The following is a 26,084-nucleotide window of genomic DNA, read 5'->3' on the forward strand; positions in this document are numbered from 1 at the left end:
GTTTGTTATGATCCACACAGTCAAACGCCTTTGCAGAAAAAGGATGGGGAATTTCCTGTGTGATTTACTGTCTCTGAAAAACTGCTGGAGGGTCAGGTATGAGTTGATTCCAACTCAATGATATTTAACAACCTCTAATACCTTGTGGTCTGAAACACCCAGAGGTGTCCCTGGTGATGTATCACTCATACCCTCTTTGAGAAAAGGCCCTTCTTCTTACCCAACTGTTTGGAATGCCTTCTGCTGTCAGCCCTATCGGGAATTGTCTCAGCTTCAGAGAGCTTCCTGGCCCAAGGTCTTGCCCTTCCCAGCAAAATCTACAGCCAATGTCTGGTTGAGGTGATACCATCACATGATGAGTTTTGACTCATCATGGGGCAATTTTGATAGACCATTCTTGCTCCAGAGTTTGCCGTGGAATTATGTGACATTGCCGCTGGGTCTTCATCCTAATCTATTCTCCTTTTACCCCATGATGTTTCCCCAACGCTGTTCTACAAACTGTTGATCTCAAGAACACTCCCCCAGTGAACACCTGGCACACTAACCTCAGAGTTGGCTTCCTGAATATCCCAATTTGTGCCAGGTGCCCAATTTTTCTTTTCTTTCCTTTTTCTTAATATTACCCTAGTGACTCTCTTCCCAATCAGTAGAACTCTTCTGGCTTCAAGAAATCTTTTATGAAATTTGTTGTTTCTCTTTCTAGAAAAGTGCACATTGTTTTGTATATGCCACACTTTATCCTGTGTAAGGGGCTTTACAGACTCCACAGACCCTAGAATAAGAATACAACTATGCAGCAATGGTCAGCCATCTACTCACTCACCATCCGTTGACTGTCTTCCCATATATTGAGAACTGTGCGGATATCTGTGTGAAGCTCTGGTCATCCAGAGAAAATGGTCTGATACCACAAAGCACAGAGCTTTCCAGAAACGGGTCACCATTATTCTTAACACTCAAGCAATCTTCTTTGAATGGTAAGCAAACTTGCGTGGAGTGAGGCCTTTGTTTCTTCAAAGTATTAATTAGACAATCTCAAGCAAGGGAGCTAATTTTTCTGAAACTCAATCTCCTTACTGCAAAATGGGCATTTAAATTCCTCAATTATAAGAGAGTGATGAAGCTAAAATGACTTCATAGACTGCAGTGCCCACTACAATGGGAAAGACAACATCTCTACACGCGTGTCTTCCATATGCTAAGAACTGTGCCAGGTGCTGTGTGAACTCTGGTAATAAAGAGGAAATGCTTGGGTATCACAGCTTTCCAGCCACCATCATTCTTAACACCCATGGGATCCTGCCTGAATGAGATCAGCATGTCCACTCACACAGCTCTCTCAGGAAGCTGACACAGGACGGTATGCATTGTCCCTGGGTTTGCAGGCAGACCCTAGCAGGCCACACTGTTCACTGCCAGAAGCTAGGTGCAGCTTGCACATCTGAAGGGCTAGGTGCATCAGAAGAAGGTGCTCTATTTGTCATAATAATCCTACTTGGTGAGGGGAAGACTACAGAGAGGCAGGGGAGAGGAGGGCGCACAGCTAGACTCACAACTGTGCTACCTGGAGCTGGCTTGGGTGGCAGTTCCAACACAAAGGTGGTAGAAAGGAGAGAGAAGTGAAGGTTCAGACCCTGGAGAATGAGTGGTGATGGTTGAAGGGGTCTTGTGGGAAGATGAGGTTGAGGGCTTTTTTCCATCCCATACAATGTCTAGCGCAGTAATTGCTAGGCATCTCGCTAGGCTTATTTTGAGAGGTGAAGAGCTCTTAAGTCAGACGATTCCTCCGGAGGGCCTACCCAATTGCACTACATCATTCCAGAGGCTGTCAGCCATTCTGAAAGCTTTTTTTCTGGGACAAAGAAACTCAGTATTTTCCACACAAAGGCTAACAACATGCCTCACATCCCCTCAAGATGTTTTGGCTTTTACGAAAACATTTCTTTTTCTCCCTCCTCTGGATCAATAAAATGATCATAGATGGTCAGAACAAAGGCACTGAGCAAAAAAGCCACATGTCCATCATGGGCCCACAGGGCCTGGGAAGGGGTAAGGTGAATCTGAGGCCAGTGTTAGTGGCATGCAAGACACAAACACACTGTACTGATTCAAAGAACACGCTAGAAAGACCTGCGGGGTTACTCTGAAGAGCGGTGGACTGCCATCAAGTCAGATCCTATTCAGAGCTGACCCTCCCGTGAGTTTTCTGAGGCAGTAAATCACATGGGAGGAGACTGCCCACCTTTCTCCTTCAGAACTGCTGGTGGATTAGAACCGTTGGAGAGGTATAGCCTTCAGAGAGCAGTGAGGGGGCCCGGGTGAAATCCCGCCTCTGTCAGCAACTCCTCTCTACAACTCTGCTTCTTCTTCATAAAAATGAACAGGTCATGTAACATGCTTTGACATTTGGAAGGAGCGAGCAGAGCAGCATCCTCAGTGTCCCCTCTGCCCCTTGTGTGGCCCCCAGGCTCCATTGTGCCATCCTTCCCACTGGAAGGCCAGTAATTCAACTCAGCTGCCCTGCCACCAACAGCCAGTGACACAGCATAAGCCTCCATTGGCCTCCCTGACGTCATTTAATCCGAGTCAGCACCTCCCCCTACCCGTGGCTCCTTGACCTCGATTATCCAACCTGGAGCCAGGCCTGAGAATAGAAACCCCTGGAGGAGGGCAGCTGTGGCTCTGCAGGCTCATCCCCTTCCAGAGGCTGCCCTGACTTCATTGGCAGTGACAGATGCTTCTCCCTCCCATCTCCCAAGGGCCCCGAGAGAGTAAGCTATTTTCTCTCCTTGTTGGCTCCTTGGAGACTCCAGGCTTTGGTCTTACAGCTGTTTCAAAAAGTGCTGGTCAGTTTATCTCTAGGGGTTTCCTGTCACAGGAGTTACAGCCACTTCTCTGGACTTGAGCCTTCGCCACCCCAAGGGCATTCAGCACGCAGAGGCATTCACGCATGGTGGGCACAGAAGCAGCTCATTCAGACCTTCTCCAGATCTCCATGAGGAAGACCCTGCTCTTCAGTCCACCCCCAGCTGAGAGCTGGCACCTGGGCATATCAGAACCCACAGGGGTGCTCCAGGGATGCCCTGCCTGGACTCTCAGAAAGCTCCCTCAGCCACCTCAAAGCACACAAGTCACAAGTCACAAGCTGGACCACACTGAACAAAGCCATGTTGCTGTCACTGGAATTCTAATCATCTTGATATTTTCTTTTCTAAGAAATAGACATGGATCTGGTAACAAAATCACATTTTGAAAGCATCCTCCTGTCTCCACCTCCACCCTCAAAACCACACAATTTCCAAAATGCATGTTTCTCTCTGGACTGAGCAGATAGCTTCCTGTGCACCCAGATGCATCTTAGGTTTTCTGGCTTGTCTGGGTCTGTGTGTTGTTATCCCTGGGAGAATATATATTTCCCATCTTCTTACATTCATATTTCATGCAACCTTAAGATGAAGCTCATTCCCATTGCTTTTTAAACCTTTCCTGAGCACACAACCTGACACCATCTCATAGCCGATTCAGACAGCATTTAATCTTTACAGCCTGGTGAACTCTGGTTTTTATTTAAACTCTTTTCCTTTATTGTAAACTATTTTGTATATGTGAGGTATAAAGAAAAATATTAATATGAACTCACCATCTAACTCAAGAAATAACATGTTAGAAACATCCAGCACCCCCTTATTTTTCCCCCCTTCCATCCTCAGAGGAATCCTCGTCCTGAATTTGTGTTTATCATTCCCTGTTTTTCCTTGTGGACAAATTTCCTTCTTGCCTTTATGTAACCAGTGGTGGCTGCTGCTTATAAACACAGAGTTTGCATAATGTACCTTGTAGGGGAGGCTCGGGAACACTGGGAGTCTTGTAGATGCTGAAAAAGGGGTCAGGGAAGCCTCTCCAAATGGTATCTCGTATCTCTGCTCAGCAGGACTGGAAAAGGAGGCAGGGGTCTGACCATCATGAGGTTATGCCTCACAGTCTGGGCCCCATGATTATAGCAAGGAGTTGTTAAAAGAGAGAAAATGGAGCTGTCCGTTACGGAGCTCCCGCTTGTAGCCTTGGCTGTCCTGATTGTGTAATCTCCAACTGAGCCACTGAGCCCAGCCAGAGGAACGTGGTGCAGGAGCAGCTCACCAAAGTGCCAGGTGAGGTGACTCAAGAGGACCATCAACCCAGAAGCCAGGTGGGAGGTTGGCTCAGTGTGTGTGGGCGTCTGGGGTCTTTGAGAGGAGAGAGCAAACGAGGTCATAGATGGCCTAATTAGAGGCACTAAGCACACAACTGCCGACCAAGAGGCTGCCTATTCAAACCCACTGGAAAAAGACCTGGTGATCTCTCCTCCATTGAAGATTACAGCCTAGAAAACCGTGTGGAGCAGTGCTGCTCTGTCACTCAGAACAGCTATGACTGGAACAACAGGACACCCAACAACACTGGCCACTAAAACACAGACTTGGCACCAGAATGACTACATTTGACTGCTGGCTCTGTCATTTTCTTGTTGTGTGTGGCCTTGGGCTACACTTAACTTCCTTGTGCTTTAGTTTTCTCTCCATAAAATGACTTGTGAGAATGAAAAGAACAGTATTTTTACACAAACAACACATGCATTATAGATTTTTGCAAAGCACACAACCCCCTCACACATTCCTTTTCTACTCAAGCTGTACACATTATATGTGTGTGTACATTGTATCTTTTGCTTTCTTAAAACACTGAGTTTATGCATTTGTTTTTTTAATTTTGTGTGTGTGTACCATCAAGTCGGATCTTACTGGTACAGGAGGAGATTGTCCCTCGTTCTCGAGCAGAGCAACTGGTGGATTCAAACTGCACACCTATGGGATGGATTGCAGTGCAGCTTCTTGCCACTAGGCCACCAGAGCTCACCCCATTTTTGTGTATTTTTGTCTTCCCACCATTTCTATTTGTCTGACCACTGCCTCTATGCCCTATCATAATATTCAATATAAACTTGAAACCAATCAGAAAGTAGAGTTCCCTCTTCAAGAATTAAACAGGCAGTTTCTGGACGCTACATTATTGGCAAAGGATCCTGGAAAACGTTTATCAGACACGGCAGGGAAAGTTCTCACTCTGCATTATATAGACAGCCAGGTATCAACTATTACAGAATAATACAAGATAGAAAATTCTGCCAAACTGTTTTCTTAAAGAGACTTCCTCCACTGCCAGATATCTTGAACAGACTCCTGGTTAGTCATCTGGAAGCAGGTCTTCAGGTAATTGATGAGTTTGGCTTCCACTGTAGAAAAAAGAGCCAACTTTCTCTAGACTTGCTTCTCTGCCTTCTACAGAACTTATCTCTCAAATGTTTTAGACTTTTCATTCTCGTTTCTTGAAGGATTCATGGCCTTTCAATCTTGATGCTGATGGTTTTGGATCTCTTCCATTCTGGTTTGATTTTGTGCATTTTTGACAAGGGTATCCCTTATATATTTCTTCACTAGAGCCTTTTCTTCAGTTTCTTCATCATCAAAATCTTTATCATCATAATGTTCATTATCATCTTCAACAAATTTCGAACCTGTTGCCCCAGGCAGGGGCACAGTGTTTGCCCAATACACTTAAGAATTTCATATCCTCATCCTCATCTGATTCTGCAACTTCCCTCAAAGCTACTACAGTGCTGGCCACAGATATGCAGACCCTGAGGCACATTTCAGCTGTAAGGCCATAGATGACATTGTTTCAAAGGACACTATTGGCTGTACAGACATCTGCAAAGTTGCCAGTGTTGCTTTAATTGGGATGCCTTCATAATTCATTCCTGTTGCTCCCACAATATCCTTAGCACCCATGCCAAAATGGACCATTCTTAAGGTAACTAGTGGTTATTTTCACCATTATCCACTTTAAAGTGTTAATTTTTGTTGGCCTTTAGTTCACAACCAAAAATACATGTTGGAGACTTCTGGGGGCTCATGTCTATGACCACTGAAGTGGGGTAGTGGCACATTTTTAAGGGAGAGACAAAAAGGATAGAAATAAGCCACCACTGTTGCCGAAAATAGTCCCACAGGATAGAGTCACACGAAAGCTGTGTGCATGCTATTTCTGGGAGTGTGTGTAGATTGGAAAAATTATGGTGAATGTAAAATGCTTAGTAAGCCCTAACTATGGGGTAACTTTCTTCTTTACCTTTTTTAAAAGGGATTTCCAACATTTTGTAAAATGAGCAAAATCCCTATTCATCTTTTCTGTGATATTTTAAAAAAAATACCAAAACCCCCTATACAGGCCATCATTCAGGAACGAAGAACAGACCTTTAACTGAGCTATCATTTTTTAAATGTTCTTAATATCTCGTGCTAGAGTTCTTTAAGTGGAGAAGCGTTGGACTTTTCCGTATGATGTCATTTCTAAAGGTAATACAGACTGGCAGGCAGTGCAATGAAATGGGTGTGAGATTTAGAAAAATGGGCTGTGGTTAAAATCCTGGCACCCATTGGCTGGGTGGCATTAAACTAGTTCCTTGACCTTCCTGAGCGGCTTCCTCATGGGCAAAGTGGAAATATCCACTTCATGGTGTTGCTAAGATGGTTAGTGAAATAACGTGCATGAAGCCTGTGGCACCTGCTTGTCGTTGCTGCATGTAGGTTCCTTTCTAATCTGGGCCTCTTATGCTTCCCAGCTTCTGGCTCAGGAACCATTTGCTCCTTGGAGACAGGGTGGCCTACACTCACCACCTGAGCACATCCCAGAGGCAGGCCATGAGACTGTGCCTGGGAATTTTGTATTCTCTATGCTATAAAGTATCTTCATTTCACTTCAGTTCTGTTCCAACCCAAGCCAACCCTTACCCTACCCCCAGGAGAGACGTTGTTCTTTGTTTCTGAAACATTTCCAGGGAAGGACATCCTCTCAGCTTCTCACAGGCTCATTTTTACCACGTGCCAGGGGAAAGGTCTCTGGTGGCCTACAGGTACCTATAGAGGTTAAATGTTTGTTTTCTGAAAACAAGAGTTCTGAGACTCAAGAGATAGAAATGGCAGAATATCAGTAAGGTTAAGACATTGCTCTGGATATGCATTCGCTTACACTGAAGCAAGATTCTCTACCTGTTTCCCTTCAGGCATCTTCCTTATTTTCCTCTTTCCTTCTGTAAGTCCTTCCTAGCATCTAGCTTCCATCTTTCTTGCTGCAGAAAATAAATTACAGTAGCAGAAGGCCATATAGCTTCCAGTACACATTGGAGATCATCTCTGAGCACATCTTGGAGGAAGGGGCAATTCTAGGATGCTGCAATGTACATACTAATGCAACATCTGTCCAGAATTAGTTTATGGTAAGCCTGATCCCTGTAGGACAACACACTGGCCTTAGGAACAAGCTTCAATGGTCCCAAGCTTGAGGGACCTGCAAATGAGCAGGTGGAGGTGGGCAGCACCCTAACTCTTTCTCTGCTGAGGTTAAAACACCTCCTTCTCTCAGGAGAATAGTCAATCAAACTACTGGCTGGAAGGAGATTTTCCTGATAAAATGCCCCTACTCTTAATCCCATCCCATCCTGTGCAATGACAGCCTGACAATGAGTTAAATAATTTTCTCTCCTGCCCTGATGTCCAGAAATTCTCTCCCTGCCTCCTGGGCCCTGCTTGATTGACATTCATTTGGTCTTTTTACTTCTTTGATCTCTTCCCCAAATTAGTGCCCTAGTTCTTCAGTTTCTTTCTTTCTTTCTTTTGAGCATTGGGTTCTTTCAAGTCAACATTCCATATGTCAAGGGCTAGAGTGAACAGAAACGGCTAAAAACTGTCTTCTCTTCCATACCCATCACCTGCCATCCTACTCTCTTTGAAGGACATGTCTCTGTAAGGTTCAAGGATCCTGTACAACATGCAAGGCAATGTGTGTCCTCTTGCTTGACATACCAGGGGTGCTGCACTGAGACCTTTTATCTTGAAGAGATTTCTAATTGGGTGACCTGTTACAACATGTCCAAAGTATGTTAGATATGAAGCTTCAGAATCCTTGCCTCCAAGGAGCAGCCTGGTTTAACCTTCTCTAGGATGAACCTGTTTGTTCTTTTAGCAGTCCATGTTATATTCAATACTCTTCTCCAGCAACACAGCTCAAAAGCATCAATTCTCCTTCTATTATTCCTAATCATTGTCCAGATTTCTGATGCATAGCAAGTCATTGCAAGGACTATGGCCTGGATCAGGCACACCTTAGTCTCCAGACTGACATTGTTGCTCTACAGTACTTTGGAGAGGTCTCTGACAGCAGATTTTCTCAATGCAATTCATCTTTTAATTTCCTGGCTGCTGGTACCAAGAGTGTTGATTGTGGAGCCAAACAAACTAAAGCTGTGAACAGCCTCAATTTCTTCACCAGCTATCATGATGCTGCCAATCAGCCCAGTGGTGAGAATCCTTTTTTTTTCCTTGATGTTAAGCTTCACCTAGTGGTAAAGAATTGTGTTCCCAATCAAAGGCACACAGTGTGAATCGGCCAGCTGCTCCGAGAGAGAAAGATGGGCAGTATCCTCTGGTGTGATCAACTTTAACTGTGTCTGAAAACCAGCTGCAGGGTCAGCTATGGGTCAGTTCTAACTTGATGATACTGAACAACAAAATGTGTCTCTGCATACCTAGAAAGGTTCCTTCTCCTGACTCCTTGATCTGCTTGATTTTTCCTCTGCTCTCAAAAAAGGAGGCCTGTAGTGCAGCTGTTAAAGAGCTCAACTGCTGACTACAGGGTCAGCAATTCAGATGTAGTAGCAGAAAGAGGTGGTGACTGACTTCTTAAAGACTACAGCCTTGGAAATCCAAGGAGCCAATTCTACTCTGTCCCAGAGGGTCACTATGGGTCAGAATGAACTCAGTGGTAATGAGCAGGTCTTTTGAAAATCCTGTTTTAAAAAATAGTTAGCATTTTTGAGTACTGACTAAACATCAGGCACCTTTCCATTATCATCTCATTTAATACTTCGATCACGCAGAGGTAAGAGCTGTTGTTTTCCCTATTTTACAGATGAGTAAACTGAGGACTGGAAAGCTCACGTTTATAGCCAGACCTCCCTGAACACACCCAGTTTCACTTAATGTCAGGAGGCAGGCAAGCTTGACCCTCATTAGTCCTCAGATGGGAAAACTTATGTGAGTGCTCCAGACTGGATTCAGCTGAAGCAGGATCACATACATAGCATGTAACGGGCCAAGTCAAGATTTTAACCCCGTTCAATTCCTCTTTGCTCTGAACTGCTCTACATGATAAGATCCCTGGAAATGTTTCTAAATTCATCTTCTAGCCTATGACACTGACCACATCCTCACCTCCCTGTCCCTTTCCCACATAGAAGGAAATCCTCACTTATTATCAAGTGCTCACCCATTTGCCTCTAGAAAAGACACACTCATGTTTTTAAGTTCATCAGTGATCAATAAGCATGAGTATCCTGTTCACCAGGATTACTTCTTATTATGAATTAGTAATCTGGTGTCTTATATAATACATCAGTCTCTCAGAAATTTGTTTCAGGTGAATCAGTTCACCTGGTATCTGAGCACTTCAAGTTGTTGTTGTTGTTGTTAGGTGTTGTCAAATCATGACAACATATGACTCATAGCGACCCTATGAAGAGAAGATTTGTGTTATCCTCACACTTCCTGACACACAAGAGCCCCTTGGAGCAGTCACCGTGTCAATCCACCTGGTTGAGGATCTTCCTCTCCTTCGCTGACCCTTCCCAGCATCATGTCCTTCTCCAAGCAACATGTCCAAACTATTTGAGGCAAAGCCTCATCATTCCTGCCTTCAAAGGCACTCTGTCTGCACCCTCTCCAAGACATCTGTTTGTTCTCTTGGCCATCCATAGGATGTTCCGTGCTCTTCTCCAACACCATAGCTCAAAGATGTCCATTCTTTTTCTGCCATTCTTATTCATTGTCTAGCTCTCAGATGCATTGCAAGTGATATGGCCTGAATCAGACACACCTTAGTCCTCAAACTGACATCATTACTCCTCAATAATGCAGATAGTTCTCTAACTGCAGATTTTTCCCAGTGTAATGTGTCTTGTTATTTCCTGACTGCTGGTACCAACAGTGTTAATTGTGGATCCAAGTAAGATGAAACTGTTGACAGTTTCAATTGCCTCTCCATCCATCATGACCTCAAGTTAGTGTAATAATTCTTCTCTAGACTACACATTTTTCACCTAGGCTTACAATAGGGTGATTACACCAAATCCCACCAGCCTGCATGAGTGGTGGTACTGGGGGCACAACAAAGGCAACACATTCAGATGGTAAGAAGGATAATGCAGGGTCTGAAGTTAATACAGTCTTTGCTTAGTTGCTGTCTCTCCCTTTTTATGAGCTTTATTTAGCCTTACTACTACCATCATCTATCTTTATGAACTTGAACCATTTGCTTATCTTCTCCAGGTCTATTTCTTTGGCTCTAAAATAGGCACAATAATTCTTGCTCTTCTGGCTTTAACAGGGTTGTGGTGAGGATCAAATGAGCAAAAGGATAACAAAGTTTCATAAGCTAGGAAATACTGCAAAAATGTCCATTGTTCTCAGTATGACTGGCTTTCCCCCTCACCTGCTTCATCTCCCATCATTTATGTCACTGAAGTGAAATAAACTGTATTCCAGTCTGCAGATGACACAACCTTGCTTGCTGAAACTGAGGAAGACCTGAAGTGTTTGTTGCAGAAGGTCAAGGACTGCAGTCTTCAGTACAGATTGCAGCTCAATGTATAAAAAACAAAGATTCTCACTGCTAGGCCAATTGGCAGCATAATGATAGATGGAGAAGAGATTGAGATTGTTAACAATTTTGTCTTGCTCAGATCCACAATCAACACTCTTAGTACTAGCATTAGCAGTCAGGAATCAAAAGGAGAGTTGCACTGGGAAAGTCTGTTGTCACAGATCTCTCCAGAGTGCTCAAGAGTGAGGATATCAGTCTGTAGACTGAGGTGCACCAGATCCAGGCCATGGTCTTTGCAGTTACTTGTTATGCATCAGAGAGCTGGACAGTGACTAAGGATGATGGAAGAATCATCTAGGCCTTTATACCATGGACTACCAAGAGAACAAACAGGTGTCTCCTTGAGAGAATGAAACCAGACTGCTCCTTGGAGGCAAGTATTTTGGAACTCTATCTCACATACTTTGGATGTGTTACCAGGAGGGATCAGTCATTGGAGAAGAACATCATGTTTGGAAAGGTGGACGGACAGTGCAGGAGAAGATGAACCTGGATGAGATGGATTAACACAGTGACTGGGGTAAGGGAGCAGGTGTGGCAGAGACTATGAGGTTGGCTCAAGACAGGGCAGGGTTCAGAGCTATTGTACAGAGGGTCACTACGAGCCATAGTCAACTCATAACAAGTCTCGCTCAGAGGAAGGGAAATAGGTGTGAGACTTTCTCTTGGAGGCTTTTCCTATGATATTCCAGGGGCATATCTTAGCACCTTGGCTGGACTTTGCAAGGTGCATGAGAGGGAACTCTTTATGGATTGAGTCAATGTAGGTTTGGTCCTAAATCTAATAATTTCTGCCTTTTTAAAAAGAAAGCAATTAGACACATCTATCATAGATGCACACACATAAACAGTGAAAACATATGCCATGTTAAAATCATCTATAAACCAGAGAACTAAGGATTACCAATAAGAAAGGAATCAACATGGCTGAGACCTTGATTGGGCCTTTTAGCCTCCAGAACTTGGAGAAAATACATTTGATTTTTGAAAACCACCCACTTGTGGTGTTTGTGTTACAGCGACGTTACAGAATTAAGACAATAGGGAACAGAGAAAATTAGTTCATCGTGAGAAGGATGTAGGATTAATTAAGTGAAGTTTTTCTCCTTTTAAAAATTTCTTTTGTGCTACAGAAATACTGTCTTAACATTGTGTAAAATATAGGAATAAAAATCTCACCTCATTATCCTGTCAAGTGCTTCCTTTTTCTTACATATATGTTCATGCTGGTTCAAATGCTGAATTTGCCATCTGTCTTTGGGGGTCTACTATTTGTATCAGATCATTTGCCTTTGTTTTACTTTGTAAATGCTCCTGGTCTCTATGTATGTCCCATCCCTGGCCTAGACAGCGTCTCCTTATATATAGCATTTACTAGAATGGACATTGGAGATTAAACAGTTCATCCTCTCACTTCACAGTTTAGGAAACTGAGGAAGATCGCGCCTTATCTAAGTCTGAGTGCTGGGAAACACCAGCTCTGGTGGGAAAGTCTGAGTTCTACTTGGTTCTATGCTTCATCAGCTGAAAGACCTTGGACAAGTCACTTCCTTCTGATCCTCAGCCTCCTCTCTGCTCATCCTGTCTCTTCTTTGTCTGAGCTCCAACACCCTGTGTCAACACTTTTCTCCCCACAGCACCGGGGATGCTCTGTTAGCAGAACCTAGATGTTCAAAAGGGCTAACTGGCTGATTTGGCATCTACAGAGCCCTTGCCTGAAGGAATGCAGGCTCTTTCATGCAGATCCCTGGTCTCATGCAGGCTCTTGGGCCCACTGTCAGGCCCAGAAATCCTAGTAACTCTTGAGATTTCAAGTGCTGATGGCTTCCAGATAGTTATCAACCGACTAGACAACTCCACCTGGAGGAGCAGAGTGACTTCAAACCAGTGTTCCACAAACTGAATTCATCTTTCTACATTTCCTCCTCCAACATGTCCTGTCTGGGAGGCACCCCCACCCACCCAGTCCATCTTCCCCTCTAATCCAGCCAGCCACTGAAGTACTATTGTGTTTTCTTTCCTTCCAGAATGTCTGAAGACCGCCCCTCAGTATTCATACCCGAACACCTCAGGTTTCTCACCAGAATGCTCACTGCAAAAGCTACCTGCACGTCCAACTTGGGTTCCCCAGTGTGCTTAGCAGTTTGTGGGACCCACACCCTACAAGTGTCTGCTAAAACAGGTGTTAACTCATTCCACTGGTTTCCTTAGAGGTAGGGAGGGAGCGTGGCTTAAACTCCAGCCACTTTCTCCCTCATTCTCATTCTGCATCACTCCCTCTCAAGGCTTCGGTTACTCATTTCCTCCCACCCTCTCTTTAATCTCTGCCTTCTCTCTTGCTCTCTCATGGCTCCTTCTCCATCTCCCTTAACTCTTCTTCCTTTTTCCGCCCCCTCACTCATCTCTTCAGGCCAGTTTGCACCTGTGGTAAAATGACTTTATTTATGTGGCTTTTTTTGCCTTGGTTCTTTGGAAAAAAGAGAGATTTGTTTTCCTCCAGTCTCAAAGGGTTTACTTTTGCCCTGTTGTAATAAACAACTTTGTTTTGATATTTTTGTCTAGTTCTGGGCTGCAGCCTGCCCTGTTTTTGGTATGCACCTTGCAAGGATTGGTGAATAGACTATGTAAATGAGGTGAGTTTTAGCTTATTATGCGAATGAAGTGTCTGTGGCCTACTAAAAGAGAACTGGACAGTTCATGGGCTTGGTGGGTGTTGTGCCTTGAAATCCAAAGGTATATAAGCAGTTGGCCCCACCTAGATGGTTTTAGAAAACAAAAAGAACAAGAAAGAAAAGAAGCAGAGAGAGAGGATATAAGGGACCTCCTTAAAGAGGTGTAACATGTGTCAAGGGGTATGATATTGAAGAAAATAAGAGACACAGAAGGGGTCCAGTGGCAGAGGTGGAAGTGACAAATTGAATGCTGAGAAAAGCCTCCTTCTTCAGGGGCCGAGAGGAAGCCTGCATGACTGAAGGGGGTGAGAATGACTCAGCTTGCCTCCTGAACCTGAGTGGCTGATACTGACCTCAAATTTAATCTTGTTCCTTAATAAACCACGTAATTGTAAGTATGGACCGTGAACTCTCTGCAGCCATTACAACAGGTTATTGAACCCAGAAGAAAAGTGGACTGTGCTAAGGGAATGGGTTCAGAATTGGTTTTAAGGGGGAAAAAGATTGGAGAACAGAGATACATTTGACACCCAACTTACAGGGATCAGCCTTGGTCTTAGTCTTTATTTGCATTTTCCCCATGAAGGTAGGCAGACTCCCACAGTAATGTTGCCACTACTTGTTTGATTTTATGGCACCCCAGCCTCAAGCTGCACTGCAGCCACTGGAAGCAGGGCATGTTCTTCAACATGTACACAAGCTCTGTGTGGACCCTGATGTCCTTCTGCCACTGTTGGCCCACACCTTGTTTCTCACATTTGATGGGAGAACCAACACGACTCCTTCTGGGTTCTCCACCCTCAGCGTGCTGTTTCTCACTTCTGGGTCTTTAATCTACTGTCCTTACAACCCACAGGGTCCTTTGTGAGGCCACTTCCCCATTAGGCCTGGCTAACTCCTAGCTGGGCCCAGCTTGGGCACCGCTTCTGAGTTCCTCTAATGCTTTTGGGCATTTCACTAACACTGTGGTCACCTCTATACATGAACAATTATGTCTCTAATCTCCATTAAAACTGTGAACACTTCGAAAACAAAGATGATTGTGATTGTAGCCCCAGTCCATGATCCAGTACCTGGATCTGTGAATGCTTGCTGGATGAATGGGATTGCATTACTGCTTTTGTCCATCTCATTAACCTTCATGGTACCTTAATTTTGGCTTATACATACAACATATAGACCCTATACTGCTGAGCACTGGGCCATTTGCAGTCAGGTTTGTAAAGACGCAGTTTATATACAAGGAAAATAAGAGGATAGTCATCAGACTCCCCCAGACCTGAGAATCCCACACCATCACCTTTTAGCTGCTTAACTGTTACATCATCATATTTTTTCCCAAAAGATAAATTAAGATTAACACTTAGAACCAAGCAAGAATTTCCTTAACTGTTTCTGTTCTTCAAAGCATTGGTTCAGTGGCTGTGCCCTGCCACCTAGACTCTTCGTGTCCTCAGGTGCCTTGAATGTTGGAGTCTAGGTGCAGACTCAAATATGAGGTAAGAGATGCCTGCAGATCTAAAATGACCCTTATCGGCTGCCCTAACACCCCTTCTGGCTGATCTGTTGAACCTTCCTCATCAATCACACTGGTTTTTTTCTCCGATCAATTTATTTAATATTTCCCCGTAGTTGGGGAGCTCTGGTGGCTTAGTGGTGAGGGATTGCTCTGCCAATCCAGAAGTATGTGGTTCAAATCTACCAGCTGCTCCAAGGGAGAAGAATGGACAGTCTCATCCTGTGAGATTTACTGCCTCTGAAAATCCGACAGTACACCACAACAGTGATTAGGAGGCAGAGAGGGAGGTGATATTTCTCCATCACACTTCAACTTGAGGCACCAGAGCTGGGGACCGGCAGATGGGTAGCATCACAAGAAACAAAACTATCAGGTAATTTGGCCCACTTCTCCCTGACAGAACTAGCAATTCACTCTAGCATCCCTTCACAGTCAGTGGGCTTCCTGTTCTGCTTTTTGTTCCTCTTAATCATCACACAAGAAAACTCTGAAATCCTCCTTTCTTTCATTCCAACACCCTCTCAAAGACAGTAAAATCTTTAAGAATCTCTGATCTAAATCACTCTTGCAACAGACTATTTCCTTTTGTCTGGTTTGGTGAAATGGAATTGTTGTTGTTGTTGTTGTTAGGCACCACCAAGTCGAGTATGGCTCATAGTAACCCTATGAACAGCCGACCTGACCATCTATTCGATACACTGACTGAAATTATCATTTGTGATCATGGTCCTGGTATTGGTTAAGAGATAAATGGATAGATACAGCTGACTTCTCAGAAGGAAAAAATAAAATAACTAAATATAAGCTCAGGAAATAATGTGGTCAGAAAAGCCTTAAGACCTGCAAAGTGAGGTAATTCTTGCTGGAAATGAGAAACAAAGGATATATGAAAGCTTGAAACAAGGAATTTTCAGTAAATGTTAGAACTTGTTTCCCAGAAAACAGGTCAAAACTGTACATTAATAGCAACTGAACAGAGAAGCTAGACATTTTTGTTTAATAAGTTCCATTTTGTTGATTTGGAAATACTCATTCATTCTCCCTCTTCCTGCCACTGAGTCATAACCAACTCATCGCTGACCCTCCACTAGGTCATACACAGGATGAGACTGCTGATTTGTCTCCCTTGGAGCCCCAGTTAGATTCGAACTGCCAGAGGCACAGCCTTTGGGTTAGCGGCCCAACTCCCCATGGACTAGGCTTCCTTAGCAGTGTTTATTTTTAACTAATAAAACCTAAGGGTTTTTCCTCCCTATAAATACTCTCTAGGTCATTTTCCTCTCTGGCTTGACTGACTTCATGCACTTAACATATGTCATGGAGCCAGTAAGCAGTCTCTAGGGAAGCCCCTGAACTATGAAGCAGGCTTTCTGGAGGTGCTGACCATAAACAGACCACTTCCAGTGGTTGGGAAGCAGGAACCCACCACCACCATCACATCTTCACTTTATATACTTGCAAACACCTGTATTCTTTTCTGACTGGTTAGAGGCTGCAGCAGACAAGACACCTGACTCATGTCCTATATGTTTAATCTTTGAACACGTCCAAAACAAATTCACTTCTATCCAGTCAGTTCTGACTCATGGTGAATCTTCATTGGGTTTCCAAGGCTTAAAAGGAGAAGTCTGCCACATATTTCCCCGATGGAGTGACTGGTGGGTTCAAACTGTTGACCTTCCAGTTAACAGCCCAACACTTACCCTACTAAACCACCAGGACTCCTAGTGAGGATAAAGTAAGCCAAAACATGTATTTTTTTAAAACTCTCCCCGACCCATGTTTATGATGGTTTTGTTCACAATAGAAAAGAGCTGGAAAAAACCCAAGTGCCCATCAACAAACGAATGGATAGAGAAGTTCTGTTACATTCACATAATGAAATACTATGCAGTGAAGATGAACTCATGAAATATTATGCAAAATGGATGGCCCTGGAGGACGTTATTCTGAGTGAAATATCTCAGCCACAAAAGGACAAATATTGCATAGGGCCACTGTTGTAAAACGGGACTGATGTTGGGGTTGAGGGAAGACAGAGAAGGAGGGGAGGAATGATGTATACTGCATTGAAACAGATGAGAGAAAGAATTGTTTAAAAAGGATGTGTGATAGGGTATTGTTGTCATGATGGGAGTTCAGAGTGGAGGCTGCACAGTGGAGTGGACTTGGGGGGAGGGATTGGAAACAATGAAAGAATTTTTCTTTTACTTCTCAAGGAGAAGAGTGAATGGGGAGAGGGGGGAGGGAGGGAGAAAAGTGCAACAATGAATGACTGGAAACCCTAAGTCTCTGTAAACTTTCATTAAAATTAATAAAGCAAAAACAAACAATAGCTCCCCCATAGCTACTTGGTTGTTTTCGATGCATGACAATCCTCCACCAGGTTTCCAAAGCTATGAATCTTTTCAGAGGAGTCTGCTCACCTTCCTCCCACAGATAACCTTGTGGATTCAAACAACTCTTTCAGTTAGCAGCCCAACACTTAACACTTCACACCACCAGGGATCCTTGAGGGCCCCACACTGGTCTATAATATTTCTATCACTCTCTTCCTCAGTCAACTGCCATCCAGTTGACTCACAGCCGATTCTCCAGCCAGTTCTTGAAGGCTGTAAATCACATGGGAGAAGACTGCCCATCTTTCTCCTAAGGAGCTGCTGGGGGACTAAAACCACTGCAACTCCCTATGGACTACACCACCAGAGCTCCCTAATACTTGTATGTTATTATGTGCCTTCTAGTCAGAACTAACTCATTGTCCACCTTCCAGCGAGTTTTCATAGACTACAAATCACAAAGGAAGAGACTGTCCCATCTTTTTCTTGCAGAGTAGTTGGTTGATTCAAACCATGTGACTTTGGGTTGACGATGCAACTCCTTACCACTAGACCATCACAGATCTGTAATGCTTAAAGCATACAGCAAACTAATATTTAATAGATGGTAGGTAGTATTCTCTTCACTTCCCTAATTGATGAGGGATAGAAAGTAGAAATACAGGGTTAGAAGGAATTCTCCTCAAATCATCTCTGCACAAATTGCTGACAGAAGGCTGTCTGTCTTAACCTGTGGTTTCTCAGAGGAGGTCACATGTTGACCTCATTCATGCTTTGCAGCCCCCAGCACAGCACTGTAGTCAGGTAATGTCCTACAACCCTCAGTGACAACCAAGACCACATGAAGAGCCCACTCTTCGAGAAAAGCTTAACTAGCTCTCTCAAGGCCTGGGAAGGAAAAGTACACAAGGAAATTGACCTGGACAGATACGTGACTCGGAACATGACTTCCACATCCCCAGCTGAGGAGAGTCTTCCAAACAGAAAGTCAAAAATCACGACAAGACAAAACTCTTAATTCTTTTTGAAGTATTTAGTGCTTCCTCTACTTAAAGATGCCAAAGTAATTTGACATCCTGTGTGTGTGTCTGTCTGTGTGTGTGTGTGTCTGTGTGTGTGTGTGTGGTGTACACAGATGGGACAAGAAGTACAGAAAGGAGAACTGACAAGCCACACAGTTCATCAGGGACAGATTTCCCTACCTCTGGGGCCAAATTCTTCTGCCATCTTCATTGTCGTTACCATTCCGTATGGAGCTCAGCCAACTGGATTATACTACAAAGAGACTTTCAGAAGTCCCATCAGCAGACAAGCTCAAAAGGCCCAAACAGGAAGTATAAACCCATCTAGATCCTACGGGTCTTCATTTCTGGTAGGCTTCTGTCTAATATCAGACAGTTATTTTCTATCCCCAGGAATCCCGTACCTGAGGCTCCGTCTGCAAACAGGATTCTCTAAGCTATAGCAGGGCCTCTCCAAAGGCCTCCCTGAGCTAATTACCTTTGTAGAGTCAATTATTGACTTACTTTCCCCAACTTTAGTCCTGTGAGATCCCAAGGACATTGAACTCAGGAGATAAAAACTTAACTTCCCCTTGGTCTCACCACAGGCCAGCCTGAAGATCCTGAAAGATCCCAGAACTCTGGAGTAAGACACGTTGGGTGCCCCTACCCCCCCGAACTATTGCAGGAGCCTGAGGGCTTTTTAAATACATTTCTAGGGAAGAGCGGATACACACCCTAGAACCAGGCAAGTTTCCCAGTAGCTTCTGGGCCTTGGATGTGACTAATGGAGCAGGCATGTGATGGCGAAGCTCCCAAGCCCAGCTATTTGAACACTAAACTGTATCGATTGAGAATTTAATTGCTCCATAATCGCTGAGTAAACACTGGCTGGTCCATTGATCATGCCTCAGTCCCCCATTGCAGCCAGCTGGGGAGAAACAAGTAAAGGAAGGTCTGATGCTCTGGCAATATTAATATAGGGCTCTCCCAATAGCTATTCTTGGAGGGGTGTGTCTTCCTCAAGAGGATCAAAGCTCGCAGCCTCCAGCAGAGCTTATGGCCTCTGCTCTGCAAGCTGGTTAGCCCGTGACAACTGGGAACACACTACATGTGTCCTGTACCATAAGGATGCCAGAAAGAACCTCTCTAAAGGGACTCAGTGTGTTAAGTGGAATATACCAAACCATACCAATCTAATTCCATTATCACTGAATCCATCCCAACTCATGGCTGCCCTCCATCACGTGTCTGGAGTAACTCTTAATGGGAGGAGACATTTCCTCTTTCTCCTGTGGAGCAGCGGGCGGATTCCAATTCCCAGCCTTCTGATTAGCTGCACAATTCATAACACACTGTGATCCCTGGGCCTCTAAGTTGAATACAAATCACTGCCCTCAAGTCAAGTTTGACTCTTAGTAACCCTATATTGGACAATGATATCAACATAGAGAGATCAGCTGGCCCAGTGGACAGAAGGCGACGCTACCAAGCCAAAGGTGGGTGACTTTCAATCTGCGACCCTCGTGCCTGTATTTCATTGTTTTTGTTCAGACATTGCTCTAGGTCGTATAGCCCTGGTGTACAAGTTGCCGTACTGCGGTCACTTGTGGCTGCTGTGAGGCTAAACACTGTGACACTGGTGTGTCAAATGCGTTAATGGTTCGTTACCCAATGCGGACAGACAGTGGGGTGGAGCTCCCCTATTAAAACAAGCTTGGAAGGAGGAGTGGCATTCACTTCCATAATACCTTGCCTCCGGAAACCCTATGAACCTGGAGAGAGGATGAAAGGAACCCAAGTGTCGAGGAATCTCCTTCATAGGGTCGCTATGAGTCGCCTGTGACTCGATGGCACTTAACAACAACAACATCCCTATATTGGGTTTCCAACTGAGGATACAACCTATCTTTCTCTCACGGAGCCACTGGTACATTGGAACTGCTGACTCTGGTTAGCGGCACATGTACACACACTACCCCACCAGAGCTCCCTAAATGGTAAATGGTTGTTGTTGTTGTTGTTGTTGTTAGGTACCAGAGTGGTACACAGCAACCCTGTGTACAGCAGATGGAAACGCTGCCCAGGCCTATACCATCCTCACAATCACTGCCGTGCTCTAAAAGGGCATCGTATTTGGAGAAACACAGAGTCAGTGAAGGAGAGGAAGCCCTTCAACAAGCTGGATGGACACAGGAACTACAGCAGTTGATTGCAGCTCACTGAGACCCTCCATTGTGTTTCTGGAGCTTTGTACCTTAATGGGAGGAGACTGCTTATCTTTCTTGTTGGTTGAAAGCCACTGATGATTCAAACCACTGAGACATGTGGCTTTTGGTTAGCTGTACGGCACACTATGGACAATGCCGTATGACCTCCTAAGTGGGATATCATTCATTGCCATCAAGGCAGAACCAACTCACAGCTGACCTTCTACTGGGGTCTCAAGACTGTAAAGCATATGGGAGGAGATTTCTTATCTTTCTCTGGGAGAGCTGCTGGTGGATTTGAACCACTAGAGAAACATGGTCTTTGGGTTAACAGTTCAACTCCCTATAGACTATATCACCAGAGATCTCTGAGATGGTTGTGTTGTTGTTATGTGCTGTCAAGCTGGACTCAACACATAGCTGAACCTCCAGCAGGTTATCAAAGACTGTAAATTGCACAGGAGGAGATTACCCATATTTCTCCAGGGAGCAGCTAGTGGATTCAAACTGTGTGCCGTTGGGTTGGCAGCTCACTAGGCCACTGGAGCTTCTAATAAATGGGATGCAGAGGTTGTGTAGTCATTGGGTTGGGGAGGGGTAAGAATGTAAAGCTAGTGCACAGAAAAATGAAACCCTAGAAGTGTGCACTGCAAAATATTCACAGTATTTAATTCTCTATGACTAGATTCAATTTTTATTTTCTTCTTTGTGTTCTGCACTCTACATTTCCAATAAAATGCAGGTATAACTTATAGTCAGAGAAAGTAGACGTTATTTTAAGATCAAATAAAATGACTGGAAGGATTTCTCTTGAGCCTTATTTAAAAAGAAAAAAAAAAATCTGAGCAGCTACTTGGTAGAGTTTTAGAGTAAGACCTGGGTTCACCCTTCGGCTCCAGAAATTATTAGTTTGACAATGGTTCCTCTATACTTCTATCAAGATTCCTAACTTCTCTCCATTCCAGATTCCTTATGTGTAAATGGAAATAACGTCTATCTCACAGAACTGATTTAGAGAAAAGAATGAGAATGGTGCAGGGCCCCTGGGTCGTTCAGTAAATATTCAATAACTGTTAGCGTCTCTTCCCTCCAGGAGAAAGAGTGAGGGTGGGGTGGAGTAAGCGGGATGGAAAGACCATGTCCTAAGAGGGAGACCCAGCTTGCCTCCAGCTCCCAGAACCCCGTGTCTCTTTCTGCACAGAGTTGAGGGTTCTACGCTTTCCGGGTAGGCCTAGCTCCTCCCCTTCCTGAGCCCCGCCTCCCCTTACTGACCGCCTCCTCTCATCACTCTAATAGAAGCCAATCTTCCTCTTCCCGGCCCCATTGCCACCCACGGAGACAAATGGGCTGCAATTCTGCTCGACGCTGGGAGGCAGCCGGCCAGCTCCAGGGTCATTGTTCCAAATGACTGAGAGCCTGAAAGGGAGGGGAGCCTCTAGGGCTGCAATTACTGGTCTATTCAGTTCCCCAGAATAAAGCCCTGTCATTAGCTGGCAGCAGGGAGGACGTGGGGAAGGGGATGACGGCAGCTCGAGAGAGACTGTGGCATGAAGTTGCTGCCCTTGACCAGCTACTCTAGGCCGCACCACCTTCAGCTCCCACTACTGGCCTGTGAAGAGATGGCTTCCTAACTGACTGCACAGGGTGTGTCTCGCAGTGTACAGGGACAGAGTCTATGGTAACTACCTGGCGAAGCCTCTGCCAGTCTCATAACTGCTTCATTTGACCCCAGCTCCCTGAAGCTCTCTCCTCTAACAGCCCTCATCCAGACACCCTGCATCCAGACTATCTATTTTGGGTCTTTCTTCTCATGAGAGCATCACCTTTGACAGGCTTCGGACCTCACGAGAAGTTTCTCCTGCCTCTAGACTCCCAATTGCTCCTCTCCAAAAGGCTGTGGAAGGATGTCCCAGCTTTGTCCTGCCAACCCCTTCCCCCACCTCCAGGTCTCTCTCTAAGTGGGTTCCTCTGAGGCTGAGGGTTTGACTCAGGCTGATGCAACTTCTCTTTACCTTTCTGATTAGACTGGGCTGTGGGTAATCGGCTTATAAAGATAAGCTGCCACAGCAGTCCCCTGGGATGAGCCCAGAGGCTCAAATGAAAGGGCCATTGCTCAGCCCCACAGTTTGGGGGGGAATGGAGGAAGAAGGAATAGGCACAAAAAAACCTGTGCTGATGTTTGTCCACCACTGGCATTAGGTGGAGTCCAAAGGAAGAAAATGAAGGAATTCCCAGGCTGGTTCTGAGTTCACAAATCAGAAGCCCATCAGGAGGCCTGAATGGCCTTTGGATTCCTTACTGAGTCTCTTATGGATCCAATTGGCTTATCCCTAGAAAGCCTTAGAGGAGGCCATGAGCCTGGTTAAGCTGGTGGGAAACTGGACTGACAGAAGGAGAGGAGCCTGGCTAGTCTTGGAGTCATGCAACACACCCAGATTTTCTCTCAATGGCCTCCTACCCACAGCCAACCTCACAAACCCTGGCCTGTTCTCAAAAAACTCAAGGAGAATTTTGAACTATACTCTCTGAAAGTGGGACCCCTGGTTTAGGGAAAGGATTGGATTGAGGGGGTTGTGAGAGCCATTGATGGGACTGGGGAATATTGAGAGTAGTTGAGGGAAAGACTTATTTTAGGGAGAATTCCCCCAAGAAGCCAAGGACAGACAGATTGACGTACATACACTGTTAGGCTGTCCAGAAAACATCCAGAGAGCCTCCTCCCCAAGAAGCCAAGAAACTGACATCAGACAGAGACAAACAGACAGACGGAAACATACTCTAAGAAACTACAACCAGACAGACAGATAGGACAACTTGGAATAACTGGGAAACAGATAAAGACAACACCAGAAGGCCTGTACCAACTTGGGGGCAAGTCCCTGCCCCACATTGAGGGGAGGATTGGAGAAGGCATTGCCTACATGACCCCCACTGAAACAACAGTGAAGCAGACCACATCCCTCCAGTCTCCCCCAGAGCACCTCCAGCCCAGCCCAGCGCCTGCACCTCTAAGGGGAGGGCAAACAACAAACATTTTGGAAACTAAAATCATGGAGTTCCAATCATTTCATCCCAAATCTTGAAAAAGAGCTCTATTCCCTGGGAGCCAGGCCCCAATGAGGGGGCAACATCTCGACCTCCCAACTCCCAACAACCACACATGCACCTACCTTCTTAGTTGCTGCCCTGGTGTCTCCTTCCCACAGGGCATTCCAGCTCCTCCCACCCCTCCCACCAGGGGGCAGGGAGCAGGGTAGGAAACCACAGGGGTAGTTAAGCAGGGTTGGCATGCAAAGAGGAGTGGTGAGAGGGAAGAAGACAGACCATGGAGAAGGCAGAAGAGGTTGTCTCATGCCTGCCACCATCCACTACTGAGTGCTGAAGGGTCATGTCTTATGCTTCCTTGTCGAAGCCTTACCCTTGGTTCATACAATTAAAATTTTTTAAAAATTGAGTTGTATTAGTGAAGTAGGAGGCAGATAGACCTTTTTTCCCTCTCTCATCCTCAACTACCAAGAATGCACATTGTCATGAAGACGCAAGTCATGTGTCTGAACAGCGACAGCTCATGGAATCATGGACTCTTCAGTCCCATCGTTCCTCCTATCACCCTTGTGCCACCTCTACTCTCTATCTTCTTTCTGTTTCTCCCCTCCTTTTCCTTTTTTTTAAAATTTTTTTTAAACTTTATTATTTTTTGTGCATGTACCGTCAAATCAGATCTGACTGGTACAGGAGGAAACTGTCCCTCCTTTTCCGGCAGAGCATCTGGTGGATTCGAACCGTGTACCTTTGGGATTGCAGTACAGCTTCTTTCCACTAGGCCACCAGAGCTCCCCTTCTCCCCTCCTTTTTCATTCTCCTGTTTCTCTTCCTCCTTCTAATTCTTAGGTGAGCCATTTTCTATTTAAAGGCGTCTTGAAACTTCAGTCAGTGGAAAAAGGGTCTGGTGAGACATCCTTTCGTTATATCCCTGAGGTTGGCACAGAACCGGGCACTCAGGCAGACCACACAAAGCATGAACATAGCACCTGGTCCCTCCCTTTCGCCTCCTATCACCCAACCAGGTCTGCTTCAGAGAACTCTCATCCTTCCCTCAGTCTAGATGTAAGGATCCAGATGGTGTGCTGCCTCTTCTGGACTTAGCTCTCACAGTTTTCCTCCTCAGAGTCCTACCTCTTCCTTCTCCTGCTCCCTTCCTGTGGTCTGACTTCCACAGATTCCCCCTTCAGGGAACATGAATAGCAAGTAGTCCCTTCAGGGTGCGGTTGTCTATCAATAGCCACCATCTCCTGTGGCTCTCTGAGGGATGACTGGGGGTACAATGGTTAAAGCACTTGACTGCTAGCCAAAAGGTCAGCAGTTCAAACCTACCAGCCACTCCAAAAGGGAAAGAGGAGGCACTTTTCTTCTGTAAAGATTTACAGTCTCAGAAACTTTATGGGACACTGTTCTGACAACAGTGAATTTGGGGTTTTTGTATGTTTGGTTTTGATTTTTGTTGGGTTTTTCTTGTTTCTAGTTACTATCTAATTCTTTTCTAAGGTGTAAAGAGGAAAGGTCATGGAATCAATGAATCCTAAACTTGGAAATAGCAAATGTTAGGAAACAAAATCTTAAACTCAGAAGGCTTAGATACTTAATTGGTTGTGTGATTGTGGACAAATCCTGTAAGTATATTGAATCTCAATTTCTTCTCACTTAAGACAGGGATAAAATGTAAGTATAAAATAGCAGAATTTATAGACAAGTTTGTCCCAATAGACAAATAACTTCATTGTACAGACAAAGAAGCTGGGGCCTAGGGAAGCTAAATGACTTGCCTGCCTAAGGGCTTCCATACAAGAGAAGACTAGGAATGGGGCACATTTCAGATCAGGATCCAAGTATCCTGACTCCCAGGGATATGAAGAACAAGCAAAGAAAAGGGAAATGTGCAGAATTGAGAGAGGAAAATGAGTGAAAGTGAGAAGCAGACCAGGCAAAATGAGAGGCTGAAACTGACTGACTTCACACACCGGTCAAGGTGAGAGAGGGAGATGGATGCAGGGGAGGAAGGGGGGGAACGGAGATATAGAAAGGAGAGCAGGAGAGGTTAATGTGGAGGGATGGAGAAACACTGAAAGGGGACGGGAGAAATGAGAGGCCATGAATAACTCAGAAGAAAATGGAGATGAAAGCCTGGGAGAGTGACACCAAGCCTGGACTCCAGCTTCTTTCCCAAGCTGTCACTTAGGGACTCTACTGAGTGTTGAAAATCTTTCAAAATTGAAGTTTACCATCTTGGACCCTTTATAGAAAGTATAGGACTAGAAATAGAAATGTAAATCTTTGATAAGAGGAATTATCAATTGACCACCAACTCAGTGCTCTCTAGATGCTGTCCAGTTATTTTCCTTTGAACGTCAAATATGTATGTATGCGTGTGAGTGTGGTGGTGGTGGTGGTGTTATATACCATCAAGCTGGAACTGATTCATAGATGACCCATAGTTAGTTTTCAGAGGCTGTAAATCACACAGGAGAGTGCTCATCTTTCTCTCACAGAGCGGCAAGTGGATTAGAACTGCTTGCCTTTGGGCTGGCAAC

General features: G+C 44.9%; 1 protein-coding gene across 1 annotated transcript in view; it reads right to left on the bottom strand.

Moving 5' to 3' along the window:
• IQSEC3 (IQ motif and Sec7 domain 3) overlaps positions 1-26,084 on the bottom strand; it is a 170,443-nt gene that overhangs the window by 78,513 nt on the left and 65,846 nt on the right. The gene's annotated exons all lie outside the window — the stretch shown is intronic.

The sequence above is a fragment of the Elephantulus edwardii genome, unplaced genomic scaffold (assembly GCF_000299155.1).
Source record: "Elephantulus edwardii isolate Elephantulus edwardi_28Jun2011 unplaced genomic scaffold, EleEdw1.0 scaffold00096, whole genome shotgun sequence".
Classification (NCBI taxonomy): Eukaryota; Metazoa; Chordata; class Mammalia; order Macroscelidea; family Macroscelididae; genus Elephantulus; species Elephantulus edwardii.